This window comes from Equus caballus, chromosome 21, assembly GCF_041296265.1.
Source record: "Equus caballus isolate H_3958 breed thoroughbred chromosome 21, TB-T2T, whole genome shotgun sequence".
In the NCBI taxonomy this organism is placed as follows: Eukaryota; Metazoa; Chordata; class Mammalia; order Perissodactyla; family Equidae; genus Equus; species Equus caballus.
Genome location: NC_091704.1, coordinates 64379614 through 64393934, shown reverse-complemented (window position 1 = coordinate 64393934; position 14321 = coordinate 64379614). Strand labels below are relative to the sequence as shown.

The following is a 14321-nucleotide window of genomic DNA, read 5'->3' as shown; positions in this document are numbered from 1 at the left end:
AAGGAAAGAAAAATTAAGAGCTAGTCACTTGATCAAAGAAATTTTGACTCTATTTTTCATAAGCTACATTATAGAACTATTCTTCATAAAAGAAGTCAGAACAATCCAGTATCAGCAGCAGTAAATTTTACACCCCACTGCACACTACTTCTCGAGAACCCACTCCTTAGGCAGATTCTTACCTGGGCTGTCCGACGAGAATGCGGAGACCACAGGAAATCCTGGCCGTTTCAAAGCAGCCTTGAATATGAACCTTTTACTTTACCTTCAGTTGATACCTACTTTCCAAAAGGAAAGTTTACAGCCAGGAGAGCCGCCCACTGGACTGACCGGGCAAGGGTACTCCCCTGCGGAAAGGGGTGGTGGCCAGGAGTGGCTGCATGTGTCTGATCACCCTTGTTTTCTGCAAGAATGCTGTCAGTTTTAGCTGGAATCCCCTTACCCCTGATGTTTCCTCAGTAATTCTCCATCCACTGTCCCCTACTTTGCTCCATGGGTATAAATTCCCACTTCTTGTTGTATTCAGAGTTGAACCCAGTCTCTCTCCTCCACTGTAAAACCCCACCGCGGTGGTCCCCACACCTATCACAAGGGTGCTGATAAGGTCTGCCTCCCTGTTCTTAAGCAAGTGTCATGAATGAGTAATTTTTTCTTCCACACCCTGCAGCCCTGTTTCTCACAGCAAGTGCCTCCACAAGATTACAAATGAAGAACCCATGAGGATCACTGATGCGTGTTCAACCTCCAAATTCCAAGGAGCTGCCTGTCCCCCCCCTTCGCCTAAAGGGTAACCTCCTGGGCCATTTCTTCACTCCATATAAATTTGTGCTTCTTGACTTTTCTGAACCAGTTATAACATCTGCTTGGTTCCCTCTTAAATGAATAAAACAGAATCTTTAACACGTGCTCATTTTTATATCTGTATGGGAGTCGTGATTTTTCCTTTCGCAGAAAATTATCTTTTAACAGTGTAATTGAACAACATTCCTTTTCCCACTGGAAGTCAGAAAGGCGAGAAATGGGTGGTAAAGTATGGCCGAGCGAGCGTGGTTTTCCTGCCTTCATACCCCAAGGATTTAAATAACTCGGAAGTCAGACTTCCCAATGCAATAAAGCCCTCCAACGGAAATAAAGGAAACAGATTTTGAAGAGTGAAGGGGATTGGCGTAGATGGGATTGTAACAAGCAAAGGAACCTCGGAATAAACTGCTGGAAGCTTTAGAGATTTAGAAATGGAAGGCACCTGCAAGCTGAACAAAGGCTAAAGTGAGATAATACAGAAAGGCGGTGGCTACTGGGGAAGGCTCCGTGTTTTTCCTTTACTAGTAAACACTGAATGAACCTGCATGGCAATCGATTTTCAATCTGGCAGTGGGGAAAGCAGGGCCCCACTTATCCTCAGAAGATTATGTGAATGTCAACAACTCAAAATATTTATTTCTTAGCAATCATGCTGTCTTTTCATAGGGTGTGTGGTCTAGGCAGCACGAATTAGAAAGTAGATGTGACAAGCACACATGGGCTTGTGTACATGCCACGTGGCTGCCTTGGCCTTTTCTCTGGCTGTTCCGAGGGCTGGATGGCATTTCCCCAGAATCCCGCAGGCAGGGCTCACTTCTGACCACCTTATTTTAAATGGGCTTTGAAAACAACAGGTGGCATTTTCCATCAGCAAGAAAACCTAAATGGCAGTACCCAGTGTTAGCAGGGCCTGGGAGGGGTGACACCTTCGCCCCCCTCGGACCCAGATGGCTGTGGGTGTGAATTGTATAGTCTTGCTTGAATACACATACCCAGCATCCAGGAGGCCACACTCCTAGACCCACTGCCTGCTCTCTTAATATCCATCCTTAAAAAATTCTCCTAAATGTGGATAATGACCTTGATGCAAATATGCTCAATTTTCCCCATAGTTTTATATTAGCAGCAAAAACTATACAACCAAAATGTTCAACTGTAGGAAAATAGTTACAAAGAGTTCATAAACAGTATGATTTCAACTTTGTTTCAAAAATGCATAGCTAACCAAGACCAGAAAACACACCAAAGTGGGTGGCGGGGGTTGCTTTTTCTGCAACAACAGTGTCCTGCTTGGATAAGAGTCAGGGTTTGAAAATGGACTTTGAAAGGCTCATTACCTGTGCACACGGCAAAGACCTCCTTTGCCTCGTGCAAACACACGTGCGAGTTAGAGCCGAGCAGAGCTCCCTGCGCGTTTGTGGGCCCCGTGAAGCGCACGTACCTCGTCCCGCCGCCTGAAGCTGCTGTCTGCCCGCGCCGAGGAGGAGGGCGGCCGCAGAGGGCAGCGCCGCGGCCCGGCCGAGCCCTGGGCCACGGTCGGGGGCCTGCCGAGGGGGAGGTGCCTCCTTCCCGGACAGACGGAAGTGGACGCCGTGAGGGAGGGCGGCGGGATCCCCGCGGGCCAGTGGCTGTCCAGGATTCCCAGCCTCCCGGGAAGGCAGGAGTCCAAGGGGTGGGGGTGGGGCGCAGGGAGAGGGAAGAGGAGAAGGGGGGAGAGCGCGGGGGAACTAGGAAGGAGGCGAGAAGGGAGGAGGGAGGGAGAGGAGAGGAGAGGAGAGGAGGGGGGAAGGAGCGGGGAGGGAGAGGGAGGGAGGGGGAGGGAGGATTGCAGAAGGACAGCTGGCCTGTGAAATTTACCTAGCTGCCTGGGTGCTTGGACCTTTAACTTCTTTGTTGTAAGTCAAAATTAGGCTGTTTTTAAAAATAAATTATTACCTATTCATACTGCCCTCCTCTTCCCCCCACTCCATATTTTGTCTGGTCTTCTGACTAAAGTGGTGATCACCAATTCAACTGGCTACAGAAGAAGGTTAAGAAGGACCCCAGGAAGAAATGTGATTAGGAAAGTCACTGACTACCGGTAAGGAACAGCCGCTTCCTGACGCCACAAGAACTGAACCAAAAAACTTACCACCCGAAAGACAGAACCTTATTAATTTAGGTGCTTCTAATTGGAAAATGTGTGAATTCAGATTGAGGGTGACCTTTTCCTTAAGAGATCTTTTCTCCAGAGAGGTGGCAAATCAATAATATAAAAAGGTGATGTGGGTGCCGGCCAGGTGGCGTAGCCATTGGTTTCGTGGCTCCGCTTGAGCAGCCCAGGATTCACCAGTTTGGATCCAGGGCGGGGACATCCGTGCCGCCCATCAAGCCATGCTGTGGCAGGCATCCCACATATAAAGTGGAGGAAGATGGGCCCGGATGTTAGCTCAGGGCTAATCTTACTAAAAAAAAAAAAAAAAAAAAAAAAGATGGAGTAAGATTTGTGAGACTTTAACAATCCAACTGTTAAAAGGTAATTTTTAGAAAAACGTAAAATCATGATGCTCACACAGATATGAAAATGACACGTGTTAAAGATTTTATTCTACTCGTTAACTAAGGAAACCAGGAAGATGTTAAAACTGGCTCAAAGGAAAGTCAAAAAAAGCTCATATTTATATGGAGTTAAGGAAAGTGCAGGTGAGGCAAAACTGGCTTTTTTTCCACAGGATGGGGAAGGTGGTCAATGAAACTTCATCAGGACAGAATTTGCTTGTCTATCATTTATCTACAACTTACTGAATTGTAAAATAGCTCCAAGACATCGAAAGACAAGAATCGGATAGTCTGGAGGACGTCCTCTAGACAAGCAGAGTTTTCCATCAAAATACAAAATTGTTTCTATAAGACTGGTTTTAAGCATCTTCCAGTGTTTTGGAAGTACCATTTACGTGGAAAGACGAGATATGACTAATTACACATCATTTTTCTCTGTTCTCTGAATTTAGCTCCTCAAGCACCACTGCTGACTTATTTAATAACACTTATTAATATGAGGGATTTCATATTCTCAAGACTCTATGACTTGCTACAGTTTGCTGTTCCAGTGTTAAATTTATGCATATACTTAAAAGTATAAAAAAAAAAGTTGCCTCCTGATCAGTCTCAACTGGCAAGGTTGTGCTGTAGATTCAAATTTTATGAGACAGCTCTATATTATGAAATACACCTCTGCCACAGCACTCAAAACAATTTATGTCTACCGTTTTTCCACCTGTTTTCTTAAAACTATCACACAGATCCCTCCTACATTCTACTCATTGTCTTAACTCACACCTTCCGCTTGAGCCAGGCTGGAATCGTCCTTTCTGCCCCTTCCTTCCGTGGTTTTCCCACTTTGGGAAAGGCAGAGGGCTGCCCTCTCTCTTTCCATTTATGCAAAACTCTCCAGCTTTTAGAATTCTCCGTGAAGCTTGCCTGAGTGCTTTGACTCTTTTGACATTCCTTCATCTGCATTCCCAAAAAAACGGTTCCTTAGGCATTTTGTACTACGAACTGGGTCGCTGGATCATGCATCATCTTCCGGTTGATGAAAGCCTTGTTTTCACTGCTGTGGTGACCTTTCCCCAGACAGAGGCTGTGGGTAGTCTTCCCTTAAAACACCAGAGCTCCATGAGTGGATGCCTCCTATTCCTGTCTCTTTGTGTTAAACCAAAGATGAGTCCCTTCTCTTTGGACTCAGTTTCCTTAACTATAAAATTACAGCTTAGGGGCTGGCTGGATGGCATAGTAGTTAAGTTCACACCTTCCACTTCGGCGGCCCAGGGTTTGCAGGTTCGGATCCTGGGCACAGGCCTATACATCAATCATCAAGCCATGCTGTGGCAGGGTCCCATGTACAAAATAGAGGAAAATTGGCACGGTTGTTAGCTCAGCGATAGTCTTCCTCTACCAAAAAGAGGAAAATTGGCAACAGATGTTAACTCAGGGCCAATCTTCCTCACACACACAAAAAATGAGGGCTTAGACTAGATTCTGTTCTCAAACTTTATCACATGTCAGAATCCCCTGGAGGGTTTGTTAAGCCAGAGTGCTGGGACAAAACCACAGAGCCTATGTTTCATGAGGTCCAGGTGGACCTTAAGAATTTGCATGTCCAGCAAGATTCTGGGTGATGACACTGGTGCTCCTGGTTCAAGGACTGCACTTTGAGAACCGCTAGACCACAATCACGGTGACTAGCAAATCCACTCAGCTGATCACCAAAAACCACCTGGGAACTTGTAAAATTCAGGTGTCCTGAGCTCAGACCTACTGAACCAGAGTCTTTAGGGGTGGCACTAGGGAATTCCTACTTCAAAAAAGCTCCTCAGGGGGCCGGCCCCGTGGCACAGCAGTTAAGTGTGCGCGTTCCTCTTCAGCAGCCCGGGGTTCACCGGTTCGGATCCCGGGTGCGGACATGGCACCACTGGGCAAGCCATGCTGTGGCAGGCGTCCCACATATAAAGTAGATGAAGATGGGCACGGATGTTAGCTCAGGGCCAGTCTTCCTCATCAAAAAGAGGAGGATTGGCAGCAGATGTTAGCTCAGAGCTAAGCATCCCCCCCAAAAAAATTTAAAAATCTCCTCCGATGATTCTTATGATGGACCAAGTTTAGGACCCAATTGAACTAGATAATCTGTGCATGCCACGTCAGTGTTAACCTTCCATGATTTTTTTTTATAGGTTTAGCAAGAGAGGCCCAGCTGGAGGAGGGCAGGTGCAACTATCAGGACAGACTATCCCTTAGAGCTCAATCAAACTGGAAAGATACAAGAAAAGGGAATTCTGGGAAATATGACTCAGCCTAGCCAAGTGGGCATGTTACAAAGCCATCATACCTTCCGGTCCTCCCACTGCAAAGGTGTTGTCTGCTAGAGGTACACTGACTGACCATCCACAGTACCCTCCACATCCCAGTTGGAAACACCTGCAATCAAGTTATTTTACTACCTTGGGATTTCTCCAAAATAGTGGGTAGGTATTTCTTTTTAAATAGCTGAATACTTAAGTCACCCAAGTGTTATCACCGAGAACAAATTGAGGGCCCACAGGAAACGTAATTTCTTGTTTCTATCTAAAAATGCACCAACTGCTGGCAACACCCAACATGGCAGTTTTTCAGCTTCACCAATTTTAGTTCCAAATTCCTTTGGAAAATTCATCACACAAGTTAATATTTAACTCAAGCTCGATAAAAAATATAATAAAAGTTACATTTTTATAGAGAGTCTTAGCATAAATGAACACTGGGATTTCACAGAGTTCCTTAATAAATTAAAGAGCTATGCCTCAGCGGTCACAGCTGGTTATCCCTCCAAAGCTGTTTTATTTTTTGTTATGAAATAAGGAACTACATTCCAGGAACTGAAGGAGCCCAAGCTGAATTAACAAACGGGCCAAAGGCAAAGTTAAGCAAGACTGCTGACTTGCAAAAACCCTGTGCTTAACACTGACCTTGAAGGCAAGGTCAGGACAAGGATTCCATGGAACTGCTCCTCTAAAGGAATTTTGGAACAAAATCAGAAAAAGTGCTGGTGTGTTTCAGAAGATCTCAAAATAATACCTGAGGGGGACCATATTCCAGTTCATCTGTTACCATTTATGGGACCATGTTGCTGATTCAGCGCCCCCACCCATTGAATGCAGTAGGCAGCCAGCTGCGAAAGTACTATCTTTTTTTTCCCTTTTTTCTCCCAAAGCCCCCCAGGACACAGTTGTATATATTTTTTAGTTGTGGGTCCTTCTAGTTGTGGCATGTGGGACGTCGCCTCAGCGTGGCCTGATGAGCGGTGCCATGTCCATGCCCAGTATTCAAACCAGCGAAACCCTGGGCCGCTGAAGCAGAGTGCTCTAACTCAACCACTCGGCCACGGGGCCAGCCCCCAGTACTGAGTCTTGAGTGCAGGGCCGGCTTTGTCGGTGAAGACAGGTCAGAAGCCCAGGTAGAAAAGAAAGTAATCATTTCTAGAAGCTTCCTGAGCCAGTAAGCCATCTTGTCACTCCCAGACAGAAAGCCTACATTAGGTTTGTTTTTTTTTTTTACCTTTTGTTACAGAAATTTACAAATGTATAGAAAAGTAGAAAGAAGAGTACAGGGGTCGGCCAGTGGTGTGGAGGTGAAGATCACCCACTCCGCTTTGGCAGCCCAGGGTTCACGGGCTCAGATCCTGGGTGCAGACCTATGCACTGCTGTCAAGCCATGCTGGTAGCATCCTACATAGAACTGCTGGAAGGACTTACAACTGGGATATAGAACTATGTACTGGGGCTTTGGGTGAAAAAAAAAAAAGAGGAAGATTGGCAACAGATGTTAGCTCAGGGCCAATCTTCAAAAAAAAGAAAAGAAAAGAAAGAAGAGTACTATAAACTCCTCTATATCCCAGACCTAGATATATTGTTAATATTTTGCTAAATTTGCTTCATAAACTTCTTTTCTTTGCTGCAGTATGTAAATTATAGACAACATGACATTTGGCCCCTAAAAAGTTTGTGGTAGTCAGCCTCCAAGATGACCCGTAATGCTCCCCGCCTCTGAGAATTCACGCCCTTAGATAGTCTCCCACATTGTACCAGGGTGAGTCTGTGTGACCAACAGAAAACGACATAGTGATGGTATGTATCTTCCGTATTAAGTTATAAAAGACACTGTGGTTTCCGCCTTGCATTCTTTCTCTGTCTCTGATCATTTTCTCCAGGGGAAGTCAGCTGCCACGTTATGAGTGGCGTCGTGGAGAGGCCCGTGTGGTTAAGGAAGCCTCTGACCCACAGCCACATGCCTGGGCCATCATGGACATGGATCTCCAGCCCCCGTCAAGTTTTAGATGATCTCAACCCCTGCCAACACCTTAATGGTAACGTCCTGAGACAGCCTGCTTCAGAACCACCTGGCTAAGCCACTTCCAGATTTCTGACCCTCAGAAAATGTGCAAGATAATAATTTCTGTTGTTTTAAGATGCTAAGTTTTGGGCTAAATTGTTACTCAGCAATAGACAGTTCGTACACATTTTGACACTTGCAAGTGGGGTGCTGTTGTGACAAAACCCTGAAATATGGGAGTGGCTGTGGAACTTGGCAGCAGGCTCTGTTGACAGTGTTAGTGAAGTGCTTGAAGTATCTTAAAGAAGCTGTTAATAAAACAGTCAAGGTCTTTAAAGGTTCGGGTGAGAGCTTGCAGGAAAGTGAGAGAAATGCTATTAGAAACTGAAAGAAGGGGATCCTCGTAATGCTGTTGCCTGCAGTTGCACGGACAGAAGAAAACATACCTGATGAACTCGAGGTCTAGTTAGGGAGATTTTGAGCCAAAGTGTTGAACGGGCTGCCTGGTTTCTTCTAGTTGCTTACAGGAAGCCGCCAGAGGAGACAGAGAAATGAAAGGAAGGGCTGTTAAGCAGAAAGGAGCTGGGGTTGGATGGCTTTGAAAATTCTCAGCCTTTCCAGATGGCAAATTATGCTACAATTAAGGAATGCTCCCAAGCAAAGATCAAACTCAGGGCCCTGCCAGAAAAACTGTGGTGCAACGATAAATCCTAGCGTGTGCCTATTAAATCATTTTTAAAGGATTTCAGAAAGCTATAAGGCGGTACCCCCAGACTACGACTCAGTCAGACAAAAGGCCGTCTACAGAGATTAAAGGTGTGCCCTACGCCATGGTCTGAATGTTTGTGACCCCCCCAAATTCCTATGTTGAAATCCTAATCCCCAAAGCGATGGTGTTAGGAGGTAGGGACTTTGGGAGGTGATCAGGTCAGGAGGGTGCAGCCTCTCTGAATGGGATTAGAGCTCTTATAAGAGACCTCATAGAGCTCCCTGGCCCCTTCACCACGTGAGGATACAACAAGGAGTCTTCAGCCTGGAAGAGAGTCCTCACCTTACCATGCTGGCACCCTGATCCCAGACTTCCAGCCTCCAGAGCTGTGGGAAATGAATTTCAGTTGTTTATAAACTACCCAGCTTGTGGTGTTCTGCTGTAGCAGCCTGCACAGACTAAGACGCTCTCAGACCCTTTCAGTCAAAGGATGGTGCTCCCAGAAAGCTGAGCTATGTTGCCCCTCAGCTGTCTGCAGAAGCCTAAGGTGGAAAGGGGCTTATCTCAGAGATGTGTGCTGCCTTTGTCTGATGGAGCGGATCCCAACGACATTTACAGAAAATTCATGAAGTTTTTAAGAGAATTATATGGACAGAATCATCACCAGCTTGGACTAAAAGGGACAGAGGCAGTACAAAAGAAAAAGAGGCCTTGGAACCCTCAAAATTCTCCTGGCAGGAAGCGGGCTGAGAATATCACTCAGCTGCAAATGCGTGTCTTTCACAAAAATGGAAGGATGACTCATGGGGAGGGATCAAGAGCCTAGAAGGGGCAGAGCCCAGAGCCTTGGAGTGTAGTTCCCAAGCCTTGAGACATATTACAATATTTACAACATTTGCCTGGCTAGATTCTAGAATCTACATGGACCAACAACTTCTTCACGGCTCTCATTTCCTCTCTTTTTTGAGCAGGAGTGTCTGGAGTGGTTGTTCTATGTCTGTCCCATTATATGTTCAGTGGGGGAGAGTGCTGTGGACTGAATGTTTGTGTCTCCTCAAAATTCATATGGTGAAACCCTAACCCCCATGTAATGCTATTTGGAAATGGAGCCTTTAGAGGTAATTAGATGAGGCCATGAGGGGGAAGTCCTCATCGTGGGACTAGTACTCTCATAAGAAGAGACCAGAGAGCTAGCTCTCTCTCTGCCATGTGAGGATAGAGCACGCAGGCAGCCATCTCCAAGCCAGGAAGAGTCTTCACCAGAACTCAACCATACTGGTACCCTGATCTTGGACTTGCAGCCTCTACAACTGTGAGAAATAGATGTCTGTTGTGTAAACCTCCCAATCTATGGTATTTCGTTATAGCAGCCCAACCGACTCATACAGAGAGAGGGAGGCAGATAACCTGTCAAGAAGGACTGTACTGGAGGAAGTGTATTTAAGGAAATATAATCCCACTTGGACCTGATTTCAATTGTGAGATTCTGGATGTTGAGCAGATGCTATAATAGCATGAAACTTCTGGGGACTCTGGAAGGAGTTGACTCCGTTTTGCATGTGGGAAGGATAGGAACTTTGGTGCCCTGCGGCATCCTGCAGGTTGGCCCACATGGATCCCCACCTCCTGGTATTAGTACTCTGGAGTCTTCCCCCAACAACTGCACCGCAGTTAGTCTGTGACCAATAGCTCACAGCAGAAATGACAGCGTGTCACTTCTAATACTAACTTATTTTTATAAGTGTGATTTACCTCTCTCTCTCTCTCTCTGTCAGATCACTTGCTCTGGGAGAAGCCAGCAGCCCTGTGAAGAGGGCCAGGTGGTGAAAAACTGAGGTTGCTGGCCAAAGACCAAGGCTTCTTTCCAACGGCCATTTGCCTGGGCCCTCTCGGACACAGATCCTTTAATCCCAGTGCAGTTTCAGATGACTGCAGCTCTGGCCAGCATCTTGACAGTAACCTCCTGAGACAGCCTGAGCCAGAACCACCTAGCTAAGCCACTCCCAGATTCCTGACCCTCAGAAACGGTATGAAATACTGATTTTTTTTTTTAAGTCACTGTGTGCATTAACCATGCATTTCTGATGCTTTGACATCTGGGTCTTGCTGACCCTGAAGAGACTGTCCCTTCCAGGGCTAGTCAATCCCTAGAGGATGCACACATTTCATATTCAAACCAACTAATCCAAAACCCATACCCAGCTACCTCCCTTACTGGGTTCTCAGAGGGCTCCCACACTCTATCTGCACTATCTATCTTCACTAACTGCTTCAGGGCCAGGAACCAGAGCCACTGAAGTGATTCAGACGAGCCAGTCCTAAGCCTGCTTCCCCTGCCTTGCCTTCCTTCCCGTGGAAACCACAATAAAGGTCTTGCTCACACTTTCCCCTCCCTCCCTCTGCCTCCTGGCTGACTCTGGTGTTTCCCCAGGTGGCCCATCTGAGGCCTGGTGTGCTCCCTTCTCTTGGGATGTATAACAAACTCTCTTTTCAATGGTAGTCACCTCCCAAGCTGTAGACCTTGCCATAACTAAATAATACTATAACCTACATTTAAAATACTGAGATTTGGATAATTTGTCACACAGCATTAGAGAACTAATACACTTAAACAATTCTGCGAGGGAAGTGGGTAACATACACTTTTCCTTCATGCTGTGGAAATTGCCATCCCAAATGGCCATTTCAAATTGTGTTGAATTGGCCATCCCAAAATGTGTCTCTTTGGCTTGATTATTTTTAAGATCAAAGACTCTGAAAGAAACTGTGACCTTCCCCGCAACTGCCTAGAAGAATTTAAAATAGAAGGGCCTGTTCCAGGAAGGAGCTAATACCATAAGATAATTGTAATGTAATATAAAATATGTCTCTCAGGTCACATTGTCTATAGTTGGCCCATTTGCTTTTCCATCTCCATGTAAATTGCCTTCCTCCCCCTTAAAATCTCAAACCACTACCCCCAACATCCTCCTTTGTCTTTAGCTTAAAATAGTATTTAAGATGGCAGTGTTGGCCATTTGGGCGAGTTACTCAGTTTTCCTGGGTTTCTCCCATGTATACGGGTTATTAAAGCTTTGTTTGATTTTCTCCTGTTATTCTGTCTCATGTCAATTTAATTCTTAGACCACCCAGAAGGACCTAGAGGGTAGAGGAATTGTCTTCCTCCCCTACAATACCACAATACCATCTTTACATCTAACAAAATTAAAATTATTCCTTGATATCGTCTAATACTTAGGTCATCTTATAAATGTCCTTCATCTCCCTAAAAATGCCTTTGCATCTGGTTTTTTATGAACAGGATCCATATAAGGTCCACATATTGCATTCAATGTTAAGTTTTTCAGGTCTCTTTTCAAGGTAGAATTTTCAAAGAGGCAAAAACATGAGTCCCTTTTAATATATAAAGTAACCAGCTATCAAATAGTTAAATAACTCATTACTGAGGGAAGCAGCAGGATGGTTAAACTGGTTAAAAGAAACTTTGAGAGAATGAAGTGTTGGAAAATGATTACTAAGTTAGATTTTTCAAAAACTGGTTAACAACTTCCAAGGCAATAAAACTGATAATCAAAACGTTTTTTGGTTATCTTTACAACCAGACAGAAATCATTTGCATCTCTACCAGACAAAATTAATCTCAACTGCTAGCAGATGAGAATCATTTGCATCACTATCAGTTTTGTGTGTTACTCTCTTCCCTCGCAGAATTGTAAAATATCTTAATTAATCTTAAATAGTCTGAAATGAAGGTGGACACCCTAGAGTGTTAGAAACTGCCCCAGCATGCCATTGAAAGGACAGGACATTGTCATCCATTTTCTATTTTCAGGTTATGAGATTTTCTTTTTTCTAAACACTGTTTTCATCTAGAATAGTCTCCCCATCGAGTTGTTATCCTGGAGAAGCTCTCACATTCTAATTTTATCCTCTTCCCTCTATTGTACTTCAAGCAAGTGACATTTTTAAATCAATATCTAGTTGCTAAAAATAGCACATTATTAAATGAATGAAATGTTTTTGTGTGTGTCAATAAGACATTAAATCATCATGGGATGTTGAAATAGCGTTTTATTAATTTACTCATTTTATCATTAACCTCAAATTACAATACTTAGGATTCCCTTTTGGTATTCTGAGGTAGGGGATGTGGGCTTGTTTTGAAGGCGTAACTCTGAGATCTTCATTCGATCTCAATTGTCCTCTCAAACACAATTCTCCCCTCTTTTTTTTCCAGGATTCCTTCAGTGCCTAACAGACAGAGGTTTCCTGGTGGTTTTCTCTGAAATCCTGGGCTGGAAGTTTGAGGGGGCTCTCTCCTTTCCTACCCTGATGCATCCACCGCTCTTCTTTCTCAGACTTTCGCTAAAGGTCCTGGAACTTCTGCTTTTTGTAAAGTACGTTGGCTTTTCTCCTTAACACCAATTTCTGATTTCTTCTACCTCTCCTATATGGCTTTAATGTCTTCACTGGGGCTTAGCTGCCTGATTTAGCAGCGGGAACCCCACAAATACACCAGGTGTTTCTTCCTGTGCTTCTGTCAGGAAGAGAGTTCCTTGAAGTTAATGAGGCACTCACTTGCAAGGAATATCAGATAAAAGAAGAGCATTTACCTTTAAAGTAGAAGTTCTCATTTCTCTTATGGGCAAACCAAGGATGGGAACCTAATTCCTCAGCCTTGAATTTGAGAACCTCACCCTGAATTTGACCCCAAATTATCCTAATATATTTATCTACTTTTTATTTTGAAAGTATGAAAAAGTCGAGAATTAGTACAATGAACACATATATACTCTCCACTGAATTCAAATGTTAATATTTTGCTCCATTTGGTTTCTCTCTCTTTTTTTCCTAAGTTGCTTGAAAATAAGTTGCAGACATCATGACATTTCACCACTGAATACTTTGCACCATCTCTAAGGATAAGACCCTTCTTCCACATCACCACCACTCCACTGTCACATGAACATCCTCAACAGTTCTCTAATTCATCTAATATTTATTTCACATTCAATTTTCCCCAATTGCCCCCCAAATGACTGCCATGGCTTTTTTTAAAAATTCAGGATCCAATCAAGATTCACACATTCCTTTTGGTTCCTGTATCTGTTTTAACCTAAATTAACCCCAGTGGTGATTTTAAAATAAGTCCACAAACTTTGATTCTCCTGATTCAGAAGATGGAACTTCCCCTTGAGCGTGGGCTGTACTTAGTGACTCACTTCTAATAAACAGAACGTAGCAGAAGTGACAGCTTGTGCCTTCTGAGACTTGGTCATACCAGGCATTAGAGCTTTCTTGGACCACGGTATGAGATACTCTTCCTTGTTTAAGTAGCTAAGTTTTGGGGCTATTTATAACTGTGTTATCTACAGCAATAGATAACTAATACAATGTCCATTTAACTTACTCCTCTACCTATACCACCCTCCCCCACCCCCCATTTTTCCTGTGACCTGGAAGCTAAATTTACAAGATTGATGAAGTTCACATTGACCATTTTGGCAAGAGTCTTTATAGGTTAAGAACTTCACGTTCTACTCCATCAGGAAATACATGTTAGGCGTCCCACTATGAGTGGTATAAAGTTTGATTACTTGGTTCCATTGCTAAAAGTCTTGTACCACGTGGTAAACCTTATCCTTCAAGAATCCTCTCCCACCTGAGCAAACACCATAAGGGGAGTCACTTCTCCACTCCACCCATGCTGGGCTCTGCCATGTGACTTGCTTGGCCAATAGGATGTTAGCACACATGATGCAAACAGCAACTTGAAGCTAGTTGTGTTTGGGGCCGCCCTCTTGTGCTTCTGCCATCCCCACAAGAAAAGCTTTTCCCAGGTAGATGCCATCCCCTGAACCTGAGCCCCCGATGGATTCATCCCTTGAAGCAGGACCCTGCGACCAAGTCCAGCTTAGATCAGCTGGCCTGTAGATCTGTGAAAATAAATCATTCTTGTTTTCAGTTA

The 14321-nt window shown here is 44.4% G+C and overlaps 1 protein-coding gene and 1 long non-coding RNA gene across 7 annotated transcripts in view; one reads left to right on the top strand and one right to left on the bottom strand.

The window, feature by feature from the left end:
- CMBL (carboxymethylenebutenolidase homolog) overlaps positions 1 to 8282 on the bottom strand; it is a 27413-nt gene extending 19131 nt beyond the window's left edge. The window contains exon 1 of one of the 4 annotated variants that reach the window (XM_070246046.1): positions 8091 to 8282. The gene's annotated coding sequence lies outside the window, so the exon portion shown is untranslated. Of the gene's footprint in view, positions 1 to 182; positions 757 to 2138; positions 2713 to 8090 lie in introns of those variants that run through there. The other 3 variants (XM_005604346.4, XM_001501583.5, XM_005604348.4) reach the window with 3 other exon arrangements.
- On the top strand, positions 2246 to 14321 carry LOC102151079 (uncharacterized). Of its 3 annotated transcripts, none has more exons than XR_289212.4 (6): positions 2319 to 2458; positions 2797 to 2881; positions 5511 to 5801; positions 7523 to 7678; positions 10129 to 10380; positions 12591 to 14321. It is a non-coding gene; the product is annotated as an uncharacterized lncRNA (long non-coding RNA). The 3 variants fall into 3 exon arrangements; XR_011430268.1 differs by having other exon boundaries at positions 2343 to 2473; XR_011430267.1 differs by lacking the exon at positions 12591 to 14321 and having other exon boundaries at positions 2246 to 2458; positions 10129 to 12374.